The sequence below is a fragment of the Coregonus clupeaformis genome, chromosome 26, assembly GCF_020615455.1.
Source record: "Coregonus clupeaformis isolate EN_2021a chromosome 26, ASM2061545v1, whole genome shotgun sequence".
Classification (NCBI taxonomy): Eukaryota; Metazoa; Chordata; class Actinopteri; order Salmoniformes; family Salmonidae; genus Coregonus; species Coregonus clupeaformis.
The window spans coordinates 4,803,339-4,824,113 of record NC_059217.1 but is presented as its reverse complement, the minus strand read 5'-3'; the positions used below and the strand labels follow the sequence as shown (position 1 = coordinate 4,824,113).

Sequence of the window (20,775 nt, the reverse complement as noted above, 5' to 3'; positions counted from 1 at the left end):
GGAAAAGCTTTTTCCCAGTTCTTGCAGCCCCTAATCAATTTGAAATGAGCATCGGCTTTTATTGGCTCAACCGCAGGTATAATGCAGAAAAGAGTGTGGGGGCTTAAAGATTTCAATTGGATCTAATCAATAAGTGGAGTGTGTGTGTGTGTGTGTGTGTGTGCGTGTGTGCATGTGCACATGCTTATCTGCTGAAGGGTTCATTGAAGTAGCTTTTCCTTTCCACGTTGAATAAAAAACAACACCAAATCGATTTAAAACCACATAACAAGCCCACTTGAATAGTCAGTTCTGGGAAAGAAAAAAAAAAAACAAGTCTTAATTATGGCTATCTAGCTCGTAAAGTTCTCACTTCTAAATATGTGATTTGGCTGCATATCACTGGGAGGCTGGGAGCAGAGCGGGCAAAAGCTTCTATACATCTCAGTAAAGTAAACATAGGCCTCTTCTGAAAATGAGAGACAGTGGCTGGGTATAAGCAGGCCCGAAAGGTTCCTCCTAAATAAAGAGCATTAATTGTGAATAGCTGTACATATAAAAGTAAAAACTGGGCTAACAGGTATTCCCTTTACGGTCCTTGATATGGTGGCGGGCGAAAGACTTGAGCTAGTGTGTGTTTGTGTGTGTGTGTATGTGTACAATGAGATACCAAACAATAGGAACACCTTCCTAATATTGAGTTGCACCCCCCACCCCTTTTGCCCTCAGAACAGCTTCAATTTGTCAGGGCATGGACTCTATAAGGCGTCGAAAGCTTTCCGCAGGCATTCTGGCCCATGTTGACTCCAATGCTTCCCACAGTTGTGTCAAGTTGGCTGGATGTCCTTTGGGTGGTGGACCATTCTTGATACACACAGGAAACTGTTGAGCGTGAAAAACCCAGCAGCGTTGCAGTTCTTCACAAAACCGGTGTGCCTGGCACCTACTACCATACCTCATTCAAAGGCACTTAAATATTTTGTCTTGCCCATTTACCCTCTGAATGGCACACATTAAAAACACATGTCTCAATTTTATCCTTCTTTAACCTGTCTCCTCCCCTTCATTTACAAGGATTAAAGTGGATTTAACAAGTGATATCAATAAGGGATCATAGCTTTCACCTGGTCAGTCTATGTCATGGAAAGAGCAATGTTTTGTATACTTAGTGTGTGTGCGTGTGCGTGTGTGTGTGTTGTACTGAAGGGTTCATTGAGGTAGAGCGCTTTTCCTTTCCACGTTGAATAAAAATCAACACCAAATCGATTCTAAACCACATAAAAAGCCCACTTGAATAGGCAGATCTGGGAAAGCAATAAATTATTATGATTGATTATTTATTTATTTATTTTTTAGGGGGTAGATCAGCTTTTACAGTGCAGATAGATTGTGGCTTCAATCAATGTAATTGTCTGCATCATTTCCAATCCCCCATATATTTTTGGGGGAAATATATGTATATATAATATATATGTGCGTGTTCTATATATATATAGTAAAATATATATATATATATATATATATATATATATATATATATATATATATATATATACAGTGTGGAGAACAAGTATTTGGTACACTGCCGATTTTGCAGGTTTTCCTACTTACAAAGCATGTAGAGGTCTGTAATTTTTATCATAGGTACACTTCAACTGTGAGAGACGGAATCTAAAACAAAAATCCAGAAAATCACATTGTATGATTTTTAAATAATTCATTTTCATTTTATTGCATGACATAAGTATTTGATCACCTACCAACCAGTAAGAATTCCGGGTCTCACAGACCTATTGGTTTTTCTTTAAGAAGCCCTCCTGTTCTCTACTCATTACCTGTATTAACTGTACCTGTTTGAACTCGTTACCTGTATAAAAGACACCTGTCCACACACTCAATCAAACAGACTCCAACCTCTCCACAATGGCCAAGACCAGAGAGCTGTGTAAGGACATCAGGGATAAAATTGTAGACCTACACAAGGCTGGGATGGGCTACAGGACAATAGGCAAGCAGCTTGGTGAGAAGGCAACAACTGTTGAAGCAATTATTAGAAAATGGAAGAAGTTCAAGATGACGGTAAATCACCCTCGGTCTGGGGCTCCATGCAAGATCTCACTTCGTGGGGAATCAATTATCATGAGGAAGGTGAGGGATCAGCCCAGAACTACACGGCAGGACCTGGTCAATGACCTGAAGAGAGCTGGGGCCACAGTCTCAAAGAAAACCATTAGTAACACACTACGCCATCATGGATTAAAATCCTGCAGCGCACGCAAGTCCCCCTGCTGAAGCCAGCGCATGTCCAGGCCCATCTGAAGTTTGCCAATGACCATCTGGATAATCCAGAGGAGGAATGGGAGAAGGTATGTGGTCTGATGAGAAAAAATAGAGCTTTTTGGTCTAAACTCCACTCGCCATGTTTGGAGGAAGAAGAAGGATGAGTACAACCCCAAGAACACCATCCCAACCGTGAAGCATGGAGGTGGAAACATCATTCTTTGGGGATGCTTTTCTGCAAAGGGGACAGGACGACTGCACCGTATTGAGGGGAGGATGGATGGGGCCATGTATCGTGAGATCTTGGCCAACAACCTCCTTCCCTCAGTAAGAGCATTGAAGATGGGTCGTGGCTGGGTCTTCCAGCATGACAACGACCCGAAACACACAGCCAGGGCAACTAAGGAGTGGCTCCGTAAGAAGCATCTCAAGATCCTGGAGTGGCCTAGCCAGTCTCCAGACCTGAACCCAATAGAAAATCTATGGAGGGAGCTGAAAGTCCGTATTGCCCAGCGACAGCCCTGAAACCTGAAGGATCTGGAGAAGGTCTGTATGGAGGAGTGGGCCAAAATCCCTGCTGCAGTGTGTGCAAACCTGGTCAAGACCTACAGGAAACGTATGATCTCTGTAATTGCAAAAAAAGGTTTCTGTACCAAATATTAAGTTCTGCTTTTCTGATGTATCAAATACTTATGTCATGCAATAAAATGCAAATGAATTACTTAAAAATCATACAATGTGATTTTCTGGATTTTTGTTTTAGATTCCGTCTCTCACAGTTGAAGTGCACCTATGATAAACATGACAGACCTCTACATGCTTTTTTAAGTAGGAAAACCTACAAAATCGGCAGTGTATCAAATACTTGTTCTCCCCACTGTATATATATATATATATATATATATATATATATATATATATATATATATATATATATATATATATATTTTACTGACAGTGTCACCAGCAAAGTACTCCCACACCATAACACCTCCTCCTCCATGCTTTAAAGTGGGAAATACACATGCGGAGATCATCCGTTCACCCACACCGCGGTTGGAACCAAAAATCTCCAATTTGGACTCCAGACCAAAGGACATATTTCCACCGGTCTAATGTCCATTGCTCGTTTTTCTTGGCCCAAGCAGGTGTCTTCTTCTTATTGGTGTCATTTAGTAGTGGTTTCTTTGCAGTAATTCAACCATGAAGTCCTGATTCACACAGTCTTGATTGTTTTTGCAACTGCACTTGAAGAAACTTTAAAGGTTCTTGAAATTTTCCGGATTGATTGACCTTCATGTCTTTAAGTAATGACAGACTGTCGTTTCTCTTTGCTTATTTGAGCTTCTCTTGACATAATATGGACTTGGTCTTTTACCAAATAGGTCTATCTTCTGTATACCGCCCCTACCTTGTCACAACACAACTGATTGGCTCAAACGCATTAAGAAGGAAAGACATTCCAAAAATTAACATTTAAGAAGGCACACCTGTCAATTGAAATGAATTCCAGGTGAATACCTCATGAAGCTGGTTGAGAGAATACTAAGTGTGTGCAAAGCTGTCATCAAGGCAAAGGGTGGCTATTTGAAGAATCTCAAATATAAAATAGATTTTGATTTGTTTAACACTTTTTTGGTTACTACATGATTCCATATCTGTAATTTCATAGTTTTGATGTCTTCACTATTATTCTACAATGTAGAAAATAGTAAAAATAAATAAGAACACTTGAATGAGTAGGTGTGTCCAAACTTTTGACTGGTACTGTATAAATACAGTGAGGGAAAAAAGTATTTGATCCCCTGCTGATTTTGTACGTTTGCCCACTGACAAAGACATGATCAGTCTATTATTTTAATGGTAGGTTTATTTGAACAGTGAGAGACAGAATAACAACAACAAAAAATCCAGAAAAACGCATGTCAAAAATGTTATGAATTGATTTGCATTGTAATGAGGGAAATAAGTATTTGACCCCTCTGCAAAACATGACTTAGTACTTGGTGGCAAAACCCTTGTTGGCAATCACAGAGGTCAGATGTTTCTTGTAGTTGGCCACCAGGTTTGCACACATCTCAGGAGGGATTTTGTCCCACTCCTCTTTGCAGATCTTCTCCAAGTCATTAAGGTTTCGAGGCTGACGTTTGGCAACTCGAACCTTCAGCTCCCTCCACAGATGTTCTATGGGATTAAGGTATGGAGACTGGCTAGGCCACTCCAGGACCTTAATGTGCTTCTTCTTGAGCCACTCCTTTGTTGCCTTGGCCGTGTGTTTTGGGTCATTGTCATGCTGGAATACCCATCCACGACCCATTCTCAATGCCCTGGCTGAGGGAAGGAGGTTCTCACCCAAGATTTGACGGTCCATGGCCCCGTCCATCGTCCCTTTGATGCGGTGAAGTTGTCCTGTCCCCTTAGCAGAAAAACACCACCAAAGCATAATATGTTTCCACCTACATGTTTGATGGTGGGGATGGTGTTCTTGGGGTCATAGGCAGCATTCCTCCTCCTCCAAACACGGCGAGTTGAGTTGATGCCAAAGAGCTCCATTTTGGTCTCATCTGACCACAACACTTTCACCCAGTTCTCCTCTGAATCATTCAGATGTTCATTGGCAAACTTCAGACGGGCCTGAATATGTGCTTTCTTGAGCAGGGGGACCATGCAGGCGCTGCAGGATTTCAGTCCTTCATGGTGTAGTGTGTTACCAATTGTTTTCTTGGTGACTATGGTCCCAGCTGCCTTGAGATCATTGACAAGATCCTCCTGTGTAGTTCTGGGCGGATTCCTCACCGTTCTCATGATCATTGAAACTCCACGAGGTGAGATCTTGCATGGAGCCCCAGGCCGAGGGAGATTTACAGGTCTTTTATGTTTCTTCCATTTGTGAATAATCGCACCAACTGTTGTCACCTTTTCACCAAACTGCTTGGCGATGGTCTTGTAGCCCATTCCAGCCTTGTGTAGGTCTACAATCGTGTCCCTGACATCCTTGGAGAGCTCTTTGGTCTTGGCCATGGTGGAGAGTTTGGAATCTGATTGATTGATTGCTTCTGTGGACAGGTGTCTTTTATACAGGTAACAAACTGACATTATTAGCACTCCCTTTAAGAGTGTGCTCCTAATCTCAGCTCGTTATCTGTATAAAAGGCACCTGGGAGCCAGAAATCTTTCTGATTGAGAGGGGGTCAAATACTTATTTCCCTCATTAAAATGCAAATCAATTTATAACATTTCTGACATGCGTTTTTCTGGATTTTTTTGTTGTTATTCTGTCTCTCACTGTTCAAATAAACCTATCATTAAAATTATAGACTGATCATTTCTTTGTCAGTGGGCAAACGTACAAAATCAGCAGGGGATCAAATACTTTTTTCCCTCAATGTATATATATATTTTAAAATATATTTTCCTTTATTATTTTCTCCTAACTAATTGGAGTACACTAATGGACAACAACACTTAGGCTTCTACCTCCAGCTTATACAGTAGGGAAAAAAAGCATTTAGTCAGCCACCAATTGTGCAAGTTCTCCTACTTAAAAAGATGAGAGAGGCCTGTAATTTTCATCATAGGTACACGTCAACTATGACAGACAAAATGAGAAAAATTATTCCAGAAATTCACATTGTAGGATCTTTAATGAATTTATTTGCAAATTATGGTGGAAAATAAGTATTTGGTCAATAACAAAAGTTTCTCAATACTTTGTTATATACCCTTTGTTGGCAATGACACAGGTCAAACGTTTTCTGTAAGTCTTCACAAGGTTTACACACACTGTTGCTGGTATTTTGGCCCATTCCTCCATGCAGATCTCCTCTAGAGCAGTGATGTTTTGGGGCTGTCGCTGGGCAACACGGACTTTCAACTCCCTCCAAAGATTTTCTATGGGGTTGAGATCTGGAGACTGGCTAGGCCACTCCAGGACGTTGAAATGCTTCTTACGAAGCCACTCCTTCGTTGCCCGGGCGGTGTGTTTGGGATCATTGTCATGCTGAAAGACCCAGCCACGTTTCATCTTCAATGTCCTTGCTGATGGAAGGAGGATTTCACTCAAAATCGTCCTGGTCCCTTTGCAGAAAAACAGCCCCAAAGCATGATGTTTCCACGCCCATAATTCACAGTAGGTATGGTGTTCTTTGGATGCAACTCAGCATTCTTTGTCCTCCAAACACGACGAGTTGAGTTTTTACCAAAAAGTTCTATTTTGGTTTCATCTGACCATATGACATTCTCCCAATCCTCTTCTGGATCATCCAAATGCACTCTAGCAAACTTCAGACGGGCCTGGACATGTACTGGCTTAAGCAGGGGGACACGTCTTGCACTGCTGGATTTGAGTCCCTGGCGGCGTAGTGTGTTACTGATGGTAGGCTTTGTTACTTTGGTCCCAGCTCTCTGCAGGTTATTCACTAGGTCCCCCCGTGTGGTTCTGGGATTTTTGCTCACCGTTCTTGTGATCATTTTGACCCCACGGGGTGAGATCTTGCATGGAGCCCCAGATCGAGGGAGATTATCAGTGGTCTTGTATGTCTTCCATTTCCTAATAATTGCTCCCACAGTTGATTTCTTCAAATCAAGCTGCTTACCTATTGCAGATTCAGTCTTCCCAGCCTGGTGCAGGTCTACAATTTTGTTTCTGGTGTCCTTTGACAGCTCTTTGGTCTTGGCCATAGTGGAGTTTGGAGTGTGACTGTTTGAGGTTGTGGACAGGTGTCTTTTATACTGATAACAAGTTCAAACAGGTGCCATTAATACAGGTAACGAGTGGAGGACAGCGGAGCCTCTTAAAGAAGAAGTTACAGGTCTGTGAGAGCCAGAAATCTTGCTTGTTTGTAGGTGACCAAATACTTATTTTCCACCATAATTTGCAAATAAATTCATTAAAAATCCTACAATGTGATTTTCTGGAAAATAATTTCTCAATTTGTCTGTCATAGTAGACGTGTACCTATGATGAAAATTACAGGCCTCTCTCATCTTTTTAAGTGGGAGAACTTGCACAATTGGTGGCTGACTAAATACTTTTTTCCCCCACTGTACATACTATATACATTTTACGGACACAGTATATTTTACAATAGTTATCTTTTGTTTGTTTTTAGTCCCATAGTTCTGCTCCACTCAACCTCTCCCATCTATATCTGAACACCATCCAGTTGTGATTTCTATTTGCCATATATGTTTCAACTGCGCTGTGATGTTTCACAAAAGTTCTGAACCTTTCTATTCTCATAGATTCTATATATTGTACATTAAAGATAACGATTTTTGCTAAGAGTATTATTATATTATTGATCGACTGACTATTACTTTTTAAATCACCCAGCAGTGCTATTTGTAGAGTTAGCTCCAGGTAAATGTTACAATTCTTCAGCATTCCTGAACCTGCGACCAAAAACAAGCTACATATGGACATTACCAAAGCAAATGATCTAATGATTCTGTCTTTTCGCAGCAAAATCTGCAGAGCTGGGATGGTTGTACCCCCATATATTGGTTGCAAGAATTTTGTATAATAATTTACATTGAAAAACTCTACGTTTTGAACATAGCGTTGTTTTGTGTATCTGTTCATTAACCATGTGCCATTGAATCGGTACATCTAAAATCTCTTCCCAACTATTTTGCAATTTATATGACACAGCTGTCAATTTTTTGGTCATTAAATGAAACTGGTATACTTTTTTATTCATCACGATTTCCTTAAACCAGTTCCTTACTTTCTCCACCTTCCACTTGCCTCTTCCATTTTTGTGGTAATGCTGCAATTAGTTGGTTGTAATGTTGAGTAGAGCAGACATTTCCATATATTTTTGTTAGCTGCATGTGTGACATAACTAGGTGCTAGGTGTAGGCAAGGCCATAAGCAAATAGGTAAACTGGGATATGACTAAAGAGTTAATCAGGGTGATTTTTCCACAAATAGATAGGTCTTTTCCTTTCCACGGTAGCAAGATCTTATCTATTTTTGCTAACTTTCTATTAAAATGTATTGTAGTGAGATCATTTCTTTTTTTTCGGGATATGAATACCGAATATGTCCACTTCACCTTCAGACCATTTTATTGGTAAACTACACAATAATGTAAACGTTGTATTTTTAGTGATCCAATACGTAATATAGTACATTTATCATAATTTGGTTGTAATCCAGAGAAGAAAACATGAATCATCAGTGTACTATGAGACCTTTGTTTTTAAGCCCTGGATTTCGAGGTCCTTGATATTATTGTTGGATTTGATTTTAATAGCTAACATTTCGATGGCCATAATTAATAGATATGCCGATAGTGGACAACCTAGTTTTACTCCTCTTGACAGTTTAATACTTTCTGAGAAGTAGCCATTATTTACAATTTTCCACCTAGGGTTACAATCTTAATTATGGCTATCCAGCTCGTAAGTGCTCAATTGGTTGCATATCACTGGGAGGCTGGGAGTGGAGTGGAGTGGGCAAAAGCTTCAATAAATCTCAGTAAAGCACACAGGCCTCTTCTGAAAACGAGAGCTAGTAGCCGAGTACAAGCAGGCCCAAAAGGTTCCTCCTAAATAAAGAGCATTAGTTCTGCTGAGTGAATAACTGTAAATATAACAGACAAAACTGGGCTAACAGGTATTCCCTTTACGGTACTTGGTATGGTGGTGGGTGACAGACCTGAGCTACTGTGTGTGTTTGGTTCGAATCCCCGAGCCGACTAGGTGTCAAATCTGTCGATGTGTCCTTGAGCAAGGCACTTAACCCTAGTCGCTCTGGATAAGAGCGTCTGCTAAATTACTAAAATGTAAATGTAAAATGAGACGGTCAGAGAGGGAGCATGACATATTTTTAGATTTACCAGTAATGACAGCATTTTCAAAACACATGCTATCTGCCTTTTTCTAATATGATTGTGTTTGTGTTATTGAGGTGAGGCTTGTGACTGTACGTGTCCCACCACTGCCTGGCATCGTCTTTTTTCAATTACCAAGCATTCTTGGAGGCATCTTTCTTTTAATGCCCTAATCAGTCAATCTCTCTGTGTCCTGCTCTCCTCTCCTTTACTCTCCTCTCCTCTTTCCTCCCTTCTCTCCCCGCTTCAGCTTTTAGTGCTCAATCTAATTCGTGCTGATAAAAAAACAGACACATGCTCAAACTAGCCCACTTTGATAGACAGCTGCAAGTGATTGAAATATCAAAGTGTCACCAACAAAGCGTAAACAATACGCCTATTGCAAATGCAGAACATGGCATACATTTTGCACATGCAAATATAACTTTTCGGTAGTGCTCAAAGCATGACATTCCATGAGAGCAGCATTTATTTTTCAACTCAAAGCAATGAGCCCAATCAGTCCTCCATGACAACAAAATCATAAACAACAGAGTAGGCTAATAAGTCCTTAGTTTTTGGGATATGCTCACGTCAAACTATTTCGCTGATCTATACTTCAAAGTCATATTCTTGAAGATCGATGGGTATTAAATTAATTGGAATGACTGAAAATCTGACAGACTTAGTAGTCGAAAGCAATGGGTTAGAAGAAGCCTATACATAATCAACCCATAAAGTAAAATGCAACATCCATTCATGGCCAGCTATGCATTGATTTATTCTGCAATAGATATTGTTCAATTGGTAATATTCATTTTTGTCTTCTTCTGATGCCTCTTAAGGGGAAAGTAATCTAAGAGTAATCAGATTATGTTACTGAGTTTGGGTAATCCAAAAGTTACGTTACTGATTACAATTAGTAACTGTAAACGATTACATTTAGAAAGTAACCTACCCAACCCTGACAAAGACCCATGTTCCTGCCAAGACCCTCCTGCCTGCTGCCTGTTTGTCCACCCTCTCTTCCTCTGTCTGTCTACCTTTATCTCTCTCTTCCCTTCTATCTCTCTCTTTAAGTCTCTTCAATTCTATCTTTCTCCTCCTGCCTCTATCTTCTCTTATTTTTTATCTCCACTGTGAATATTTGATGTGATAAAATTGCTGCAGCGATGTTTCACGTGTGATTCATTAATTAATTTGTGTGCTTGTTAGCAGCAGGCCCTTCCTCTGCCTTAAAGACTATGTGGATTATTTAAGGAAGACACCCCCTTGAAGCGTCACACGGTGATTTGAACACAGGGGCATCTCACTGACTCATGTCCCGTCTGATCTATGACCACATTTCAAAGTAGGAGCAGATGAACAGGCCATTGAGAAAGCTGCAGCAGTTATTGATTTTGTGTGTGTGTATGTGTGTGTGCATGCGTTTGCGTATCCGTGCATGTGTGTGAGTGTGTCTGTCTGTGTGCGTCCTTGCGGGATTACGTGTGTTTGTACAGTTACTTGCAAAAATGTAGTCATCCCCCTTGGCGTTGTTCCTATTTTTTTGCATTACAACCTGTTATTTAAAATGATTTTTATTTGGATTTCATGCAATGGACATACACAAAATAGTCCAAATTGGTGAAGTGAAATGAAAAAAATAACTCACCCCCTTTGATATGAAGCCCTAAATTTACATTTTAGTCATTTAGCAGACGCTCTTATCCAGAGCGACTTACAGTTAGTGAGTGAGTGCATACATTATTATTTTCATACTGGCCCCCCGTGGGAATCGAACCCACAACCCTGACATTGCAAACACCATGCTCTACCAACTGAGCTACATCCCTGCCGGCCATTCCCTCCCCTACCCTGGATGACGCTGGGCCAATTGTGCGCCGCCCCATGGGTCTCCCGGTCGCGGCCGGCCACGACAGAGCCTGGATTCTAACCAGGATCTCTAGTGGCACAGCAAGCACTGCGATGCAGTGCCTTAGACCACTGTGCCACTCGGGAGACGATCTGGTGCAACCAATTACCTTAAGAAGTCACATAATTAGTTAGATAAAGTCCAACTGTGTGTAATCTAAGTGTCACATGATCTGTCACATGATCTCAGTATATATACACCTGTTCTGAAAGGCCCCAGAGTCTGCAACACCAAGCAAGTGGCACTAGGGGCACCACCAAGCAAGCGGCGCTATGAAAACCAAGGAGCTCTCCAAACAGGTCAGGAACAAAGTTGTGGAGAAGTACAGATCAGGGTTGGGTTATAAAAAAATATCAGAAACTTTTAACATCCCACGTAGCATCATTAAATCCATTATTTAAAAAAGGAAAGAATATGGTACCACAACAAACCTGCCAAGAGAGGGCCGCCCTCCAAAACTCACAGACCAGGCAAGGAGGTGTTAGGCCTACTGCTGCTAGGTAGCTCTCTCTCTGCTCTCCCCCTCCCCTCTGTCTGTCCTTGATTGCAGGAGTGAAGTCTGGTGTGCGGGAGTCAGGGTTCCAGCTGCAGCTCATTCACCATAAACACCTCAGCCTTAAAGACCCGGTCAAACTTGCCACTCATCGTCAGATCATAGTCAAGACGACCATGTTAGTCTCGCTGTTGACTCAACCTGCTTGTTTTCACCCTTTGTGTTTTTGGCCTGTTCTAGTTACTTTTCTCCTGTGCCACAGATTATTGGAACCTGACTCCTGCCTCCGCTTCACTCCTGCCACCACCATCCTGCTTTCCACTACCGGACCTCCCTTTTGGACTCACCACGGACACTAGGACGTTACAGTACCACTCCTGCTCTGAACCTGGATCTGTTACCCTCCCTGTAAACCTGGACTTGCTCTTCCCCTATTATTGGAAACCTGGACAAATTGAACTTTGTAAATAAACCTGTTAAACCTTCTCTGGCTCTGTGTAGTTGTCTGCATTTGGGTTCAAATCCAGTTAAATCATGACAGTATGATCTGACCAACATGAACCCAGCAGACAGTAGCTCGGATACCACCCCAGAGTGCACTCAAATTCGGACTGCCATAGCCAATCAGGGCATTTTACTTGGCCAACATGATACCCTGTTTAAGACTATATCTGAGAACAGTCAGGTGCTGCTTAATCAGGTTCAATTACTCACCAATCAAGTGTCTGCCCTTACTACCCAAGTTAATAATGCACCCCTCGTTCATGGCATACAAACTGCTCCTTCTCATGCTCCGCCTGTTTTTCCGGCTCCTCCAGCCCAGATCAGAGAGCCTTTTGGTCCTGCTCCAGAGCGCTATGACGGGAACATGGGAACCTGTGGTGATTTTTTGACTCAATGCTCGTTGGTGTTTGAACAACAGCCCCTCACCTACGCCTCAGAAAGAGCCCGTATTGCCTACCTTATCAACTCTACTAGCGGTTCCGCTCGTTCCTGGGGATCCGCGGTCTGGGAGAGTCAGTCGGACATTTGCAACGCTTACGTTGCCTTCACCACTGAGATGAGGAAGGTTTTCGACCACCCCTGCACGGGGCAAGGAGGCTGCTAAACATTTGTTTTCTCTTCGGCAGGGGTCTCGCAGTGTGGCGGAGATGGCAGTGGAGTTTCTGACTTTAGCGGCAGTGAGTGGTTGGAATGACGAGGCATTACAAGGAGTGTTCATTAATGCTTTGGCTGAGACCTTGAAAGATGAATTGGTGTCATATGATGAATCGCCTACGCTGGATAATCTTATTTCACTCACCATCAGGTTGGATAATCGGATTCGGGAGCGCCGCCGGGAGAGGAGTGGTAGTTCCAAGCAACCTGTCTGTCGTCAACCAACTCCTCCCGCCTCTTCCCCTACGGAGAAGGCCGAGTGTTCCCAGTCGATACTAGGAGCACTGAACCCGAAGCCATGGAGGTGGGTCGGCACGGTTGTCCTCAAAGGAGCGTGCACGTCGTATTCAGGCTCGGGTCTGCCTGTATTGTGGAGAAGCTGGTCATTTCGTTCCTTCCTGCCCAGTTCGTCCGGGAAAAGGGCCGGCTCATCATTAATGGGAGAAGTTTTGGTGAGCCGAGCAGCGGATTCTTCCTCTTCTCCCCGCATTCTGCTCCAGGCATCCCTCCAGTGGCAGTCCCAGAATTTCCCTGTTAGTGCGCTGGTTGACTCTGGTGCCGATGAAAGCTTTTTGGATCGAGAGTTGGCTCAACAAATGGATTTAGAGACTGTACCTATGGACCGTCCGCTGCAGGCGAAGGGTCTAAATGGACAATTGTTGACCCGTATTACTCATCAGACTGTGCCTGTTTGTCTCAGAGTGTCGGGTAATCATCAGGATAACATTCAGTTTCACATCATTGACTGCCCACATACCCCCCTGGTCCTTGGTATCCCCTGGCTCATAAGACACAATCCACACATTGATTGGGTGACAGGTAGAATTGTTTCATGGAGCACATTTTGTCATGTGAATTGTTTGTGTTCTGCTCAGACCCCTGCCAGCACTGTGCCTCAACCTCCACTGGAGTCCATGGATCTCTCTGCTGTCCCTGACGTCTATCATGACCTGGCATCCGTTTTCTGCAAACACAGAGCTACTTCTTTTCCTCCTCACCGGCCTTACGACTGCGCCATTGACCTCCAGCCAGGAGCCCCTCTCCCTAACAGTCGCCTGTACAATCTCTCCCGCCCGGAGACGGAGGCTATGGAGAACTACATTCGGGACTCCTTGGCGGCAGGTATTATTCGTCCTTCCTCGTCACCTGTAGGAGCGGCATTCTTTTTTGTTGGTAAGAAGGATAAGACCCTCAGACCCTGTATTGATTTCCGTGGACTTAACAACATCACCATTAAGAACAAATATTCTCTGCCTTTAATTAATTCTGCTTTTCCCCTCCTTCATGGTACAACTATCTTTACCAAACTGGATCTACGAAATGCGTATCACCTGGTGCGCATTCGTAAAGGTGATGAATGGAAGACTGCCTTCAACACACCCTTGGGACATTTTGAGTATCTGGTTATGCCTTTTGGGTTGTCCAATGCCCCTGCTGTTTTTCAGGCACTAGTGAATGATGTCCTTCGGGACATGTTGAATGGGTTTGTTTTTGTCTATCTGGATGATATCCTGATTTTCTCAGAGTCCTCCCAGGAACATGAACTGCATGTGCGCCAGGTGTTGCAAAGGTTGTTGGAGAACAAACTATTTGTGAAGATGGAGAAATTTGAATTTCATGTGTCTGAGACCTCTTTTTTGGGTTACATAATAGCTCAGGGGGAGTTGCGGATGGACCCAGCTAAGATCTCTGCTGTCACGGACTGGCCAGCCCCTTCCACCCGCAAACAACTTCAACGATTCCTGGGGTTTGCGAACTTCTACAGGAGGTTCATCAAGGACTACAGCCGCATTGTGGCGCCACTCACGGCTCTCACCTCCATCTCACTACCGTTCGCTTGGAATGAAGGGGCCGAATCAGCGTTCGAAGAACTGAAACATCGCTTCGCCTCGGCTCCCATTCTGATGCAGCCGGACCCCGACCGCCAGTTTGTCGTGGAGGTGGATGCATCCGACACTGGGGTAGGTGCGGTGTTGTCACAACGTTCTCCTGAAGATAACAAACTGCATCCCTGTGCTTTTCTTTCACGGAAACTTTCTCAGGCAGAGAGGAATTATGATGTTGGCAATCGTGAACTGCTCGCCGTTAAGCTAGCTCTCGAGGAGTGGCGGCATTGGTTGGAGGGGGCTGAACAACCCTTCATCGTTTGGACGGATCATAAAAATCTGGCATACATCCAGTCAGCGAAGCAGCTCAACCCCCGTCAAGCCAGGTGGGCACTATTTTTTGGGAGATTCAATTTTTCTCTGTCTTACCGTCCTGGGTCACGCAACGTCAAGCCTGACGCCCTGTCTCGTGTTCATTCGGCTGTTGATACTGGTAGTAACCCTGAACCCATCTTGCCTCCTACCTGCAGTATTGCGGCCATCACATGTGACATCGAAGGGATTGTTAGACAGGCTCAACATCATCAAGCTGACCCTGGGAGGGGTCCTCCTAACCGGTTGTTTGTCCCTGAGTCTGTTCGCTCCCAGGTAATTCAGTGGGCTCACTCGTCTCCCCTTACCTGTCACCCTGGAGTTACGCGGACCCTTGACTTTGTGCGACGGAAGTTCTGGTGGCTCAGGATGGAGGCGGACACTCGAGCCTTCATTGCTGCTTGTACGGTATGTGCACGAAGTAAGAACTCCACCCAGGCCAGTGCTGGTCATCTACGACCTCTGCCAATTCCCAGCCGGCCCTGGTCTCACATTGCTATGGATTTTGTCACTGGACTTCCCCCCTCGTCTGGAAAGACTGTCATTCTTACTGTGATTGATCGTTTTTCTAAGTTCGCTCATTTTTTGGCCCTACCTAAACTGCCCACTGCCAGAGAGACGGCTGATATTTTGGTTGAACATGTGTTCCGCTCTCATGGTCTACCCACTGATATTGTCTCTGACAGGGGTCCCCAGTTTGTCTACCAGGTATGGAAAGCTTTCTGTAAAGCTTTGGGCATTACATCCAGCCTGTCCTCTGGATATCACCCCCAGACCAACGGGCAAGCCGAGAGAGCGAACCAGGAGATGGAGACCGCTCTCCACTGTGTCACAGGGTCTAACCCTGGGTCATGGAGCTCCATGCTCCCCTGGGTGGAATATGCTCATAACACCTTGACTAACGCTTCCTCTGGTTTGTCTCCCTTTCTGTGTGCTCTGGGTTATCAACCTCCCCTGTTCCCTTCTCAAGAGAGGGAACTGGCGGTACCCTCGGTGCAGTCCCACATGCGCCGCTGCTTCAAGGTCTGGAGGAAGGCCAGGGTAGCTCTGTCCCGAGCTTCGTCGTACATGCAGAGGCAAGCCAACCGTCACCGGTCCCAGGCTCCCGGTTACTCTCCTGGTCAAGAGGTATGGCTTAAGTCACGTGATCTTCCTTTGAAAGTGGAGTCTAAGAAGATGGCGCCGCGTTTTATAGGACCGTTCAAGATACTGTCTTTTGTTAATCCCTGCGCGGTTAAGCTACAGCTTCCTGCCTCCCTACGGGTTCATTCCACTTTTCATGTTTCCCAGATTAAGCCTGTGTCGGTTAGCCCTCTGTGCCCGCCCTCTCGTCCCCCTCCTCCGCCCAGGATCGTGGGTGAGGATCCTGTCTACACTGTCCGGCGACTTCTGGATGTTCGCCGCCGGGGTCGTGGTTTCCAGTACCTGGTGGATTGGGAGGGTTATGGTCCTGAGGAACGTTCCTGGGTGCCCAGGAGCTTCATTATGGATCCTGCTCTGGTCCGTGAATTTCATAGGTTACATCCCGATAAACCCTGTCGGCCGCCAGGTGGCGTCCGTAGAGGGGGGGGGTACTGTTAGGCCTACTGCTGCTAGGTAGCTCTCTCTCTGCTCTCCCCCTCCCCTCTGTCTGTCCTTGATTGCAGGAGTGAAGTCTGGTGTGCGGGAGTCAGGGTTCCAGCTGCAGCTCATTCACCATAATCACCTCAGCCTTAAAGACCCGGTCAAACTTGCCACTCATCGTCAGATCATAGTCAAGACGACCATGTTAGTCTCGCTGTTGACTCATCCTGCTAGTTTTCACCCTTTGTGTTTTTGGCCTGTTCTAGTTAATTTTCTCCTGTGCCACAGATTATTGGAACCTGACTCCTGCCTCCGCTTCACTCCTGCCACCACCATCCTGCTTTCCACTACCGGACCTCCCTTTTGGACTCACCACGGACACTAGGACGTTACGGTACCACTCCTGCTCTGAACCTGGATCTGTTACCCTCCCTGTAAACCTGGACTTGCTCTTCCCCTATTTTTGGAAACCTGGACAATTTGAACTTTGTAAATAAACCTGTTAAACCTTCTCTGGCTCGGTGTAGTTGTCTGCATTTGGGTTCAAATCCAGTTTAATCATGACAGGAGGGAATTAATCAGAGAGGCAACAAAGAGACCAAAGATAACCCTGAAGGAGCTGCAAAGCTCCACAGCGGAGATTGGAGTATATGTCCATAGGACCACTTTAAGCCATACACTCCACAGAGCTGGGCTTTACAGAAGAATGGCCAGAAAAAAGCCATTGCTTAAAGAAAAAAATAAGTTAACACATTTGGTGTTCGCCAAAAGGCATGTGTGAGACTCCCCAAACATATGGAAGAAGATACTATGGTCAGATGAGACTGAAATTGAGCTTTTTGGCAATCAAGGAAAGCGCTATGTCTGGCGCAAACCCAACACCTCTCATCACCCCGAGAACACCATCCCCATAGTGAAGCATGGTGGTGGCAGCATCATGCTGTGGGGATGTTTTTCATCGGCAGGGACTGGGAAACTGGTCAGAATTGAAGGAATGATGGATGGCGCTAAATACAGGGAAATTCTTGAGGGAAACCTGTTTCAGTCTTCCAGAGATTTGAGACTGGGATGGAGGTTCACCTTCCAGCAGGACAATGACCCTAAGCATACTGCTAAAGCAACAGTTGAGTGGTTTAAGGGGAAACATTTAAATGTCTTGGAATGGCCTAGTCAAAGCCCAGACCTCAATCCAATTGAGAATATGTGGTGTGACTTAAATATTGCTGTACACCAGTGGAACCCATCCAACTTGAAGGAGCTGGATCAGTTTTGCCTTGAAGAATGGGCAAAAATCCCAGTGGCTAGATGTGCCAAGCTTATAGAGACATACCCCAAGAGACTTGCAGCTGTAATTGCTGCAAAAGGTGGCTCTACAAAGTATTGACTTTGGGGGGGGTGACTAGTTATGCATGCTCAAGTTTTCTGTTTTTTTTGTCTTATTTCTTGTTTGTTTCACCCTAAAACATATTTTGCATCTTCAATGTGGTAGGCATGTTGTGTAAATCAAATGATACAAACCCCCCAAAAATCCATTTTAATTCCAGGTTGTAAGGCAACATAATAGGAAAAATGCCAAGGGGGGTGAATACTTTCGCAAGCCACTGTAGGTATCATTGTCTTTGTGTGAGAAGATGTGTGTGTTTGCCAGTGTTAGTGTGTGCTTTGGTATGCTCTCTCCAATCTGCATTGTTTCTATTATAGGCCTCTAAACAGCGAGTAGATGGTGAGACTGAGCCAGTAGGCTATATAATGTTGATGGGGTACAGCTGGGCCACCAAACTCTCTCACAATACACCACAAGACATGAATGCAGGATTCAGCTCTTAAGTCTGGCCGTGGCAATGGACTCACTCTTTATACAGTCTCTGGAGATAAATTACCCAAAGGCCTCCACAAAGGAACAAGAGATTGAACCCTTTAGGGAGCTGGGCCTGCACCAATTTTATGGAGAAGTTATATGAACACATATTCACACGCATGCACACATACACACACACACACACACATGCACACATAAATGTGGTACGCCCTATAGAGGGGGCATGGTTCATAGAGTCCCTTACAGGACACATACTGTACATACAGAGGCTTTAGCACTCAGTGCTAAAATCCTCCCATGTTTTGGCTCTGGGGCTCTCTGAGTTAACGGCTAATGTGAGAGACTCATAGACTATGACAGTACTGACTCCCTCCTAGTATAGTGATAAACCAAAGCTGACATAAGTTCACCCAATGGAGCCTTAACCAGAGACATCAATACATCACCATCATATGGATCTATCTCTACAATATCTACAGATATGACTCATGCATTAACCAAGTCCACTCATCATATTTTTTCATAGTCTCTCCACAGGCATAGATACAACATTTCATTTCTTTGAAACAAGATTTGCATACCATTGTCTGTTGGTATGATGAGTGAATGTCTATTATTTTGGCATATTTACCGAACATTGATTTATGTTACATCAAGTCAGGATTAGCACAAGCTAGATATAAAATAGTATAAAGTATGTGGTATGCAGTATTTAGTATAATTCTCTGAAAGGGATCAAATAGACTATATAAACCATTTAAATAAATCTAAATACTCTAAATCCACAACAACCACAATATCCCCTATTCAAGAGCAGCACAAATGTATGGCGTTATGTCATTGTGCTTTACTGGGTTCATTCAATTTATCAATGCCAAGTTATTCTATTTCGATTTAGGAGCAACTTTTTACAGTGGTGTTTGTGGATTGACGGTGCTCGGTTTTGATGACATTCTTTCCCTGCTTTCAAAATCTGCCTTGATTCCCATGGCTTTGAGAGGCTTGAGGGTGAAGTGTATAATTATGAAATCAGAGGGGAAATTGTTTGTGGATGGCTGGAAGCTGCTGGTTCTGCCTGACTGACTGACTAGCGCTTGGCTTGGCAGACCTGCTCACAGCACATCAGAGTTAGAGATCTGATCCCCAGCTCTGCTCTGCTCTGCAGGCAAGCCCATACACCCTCAGGAATACAGACTCTGTGCCAGGGTGGCAATTGGAAAATGGGGATGGGAGTTAAGAAGCGAAGGGGAAGATGGGGAGATGGGGAGAGAGAGAGAGAGAGAGAGAGAGAGAGAGAGAGAGAGAGAGAGAGAGAGAGAGAGAGAGAGAGAGAGAGAGAGAGAGAGAGATAACAAGAGAAAAACTTTTGAAATTGCACGTTGTGTATTTTACTATGCTATCTCTCAACAGTAAGTATATTTTTATGAACGTTTTAGTGGGTGGCCAACTAGCGGCAGCGGTGCCCTAAGTGCAGCACGTAGTCTGGGTATAGGCAGCAGTGGCACTGTGTGTGTGTGTATGAGAGGACATAATGCTATTTTCAAGGTTTGGCTACCTCTGGCATTCAGTTATAGGTCTATCCAATCTGTCCCTACATTGCGTGACAGTGTTCATTCAATTTTAAGAAAATGCCAACCATTACGTAACAAAAAACGCAGCTCTTTCCAGGCTTACTAACAATAGGTCTTATAAAAGATGGATATCTCAACTCACCGCGATTCAGAACAGTAGACAAAGTTCAACTCAGCGTCTCCCATTCTCTTGCTGAATCAGCGGATATGTCCATAGAACTGACAAAACGTTCATCGGGGTGAATAATTTATTAATTGGACGAGACCCACACAACTCCACAACATCGGATGAGTAATAGAAGAGAAAAAGTCGGGGATGCGCTGCGCCTCAGCAATCCTTCCTATCGGTCCAGCCCACTGAGGAAGTTCGGTAGAAAAAAGCTTTTCATTATGGAGCAAAGGGGTACGGTTATCCGGGTATATTTCAACCTTCCTGGAAGCATAGTTTTTGACTTTTCGGTGGATAATTACTAAATTAAAGTATCCACGGAGAGAGAGGGCGCAATTATGCTAGATGGGGGAATGCGTGCGCGCCTTCGTTAGAAACACCAGTGGGCGACTGACGGGAAGGCAACTGCGGAGGAATGCAGTTGGGTATTGCTTCACTGGATGTTTAAGTATCTCTGGCCAGTGGTTAAATATTATTTTATAACATCCACACCAGCACCGGGCTCTGCTTGACCCGCCTACTCCGCAGCGCCTTCTGAGAGAGTGGGAGAGACACATTTCAATAGGTGAAACAGCAGACACTGGCTTTTTTAGCTCTCCTCTCTCCCTTTTACCCCCATCCTCACCCAGTCACATGTTTAAAACACAAGTAGCCCTCTGTAATAGCTACGAAAGGAGGATATACTTAAGACCGTCACCATTGACGTGGCGCGAATGGTAACAAGGGCTTTGGAGAGCGGCTCCTTTATCACAGTGAAATTGCCTACAGCTATGGATTTCTGAATTTATTGTCTGAGGATATTTAAGTCTTTA

General features: G+C 44.1%; 1 protein-coding gene across 1 annotated transcript in view; it reads right to left on the bottom strand.

The window, feature by feature from the left end:
* Nucleotides 1-20,515, bottom strand: part of LOC121540526 (BMP/retinoic acid-inducible neural-specific protein 3-like) — an 85,997-nt gene extending 65,482 nt beyond the window's left edge. The window contains exon 1 of the mRNA XM_041849461.2: nt 19,937-20,515. The gene's annotated coding sequence lies outside the window, so the exon portion shown is untranslated. The remainder of the gene's footprint in view (nt 1-19,936) is intronic.
* Nucleotides 20,516-20,775: the final 260 nt, after the last annotated feature.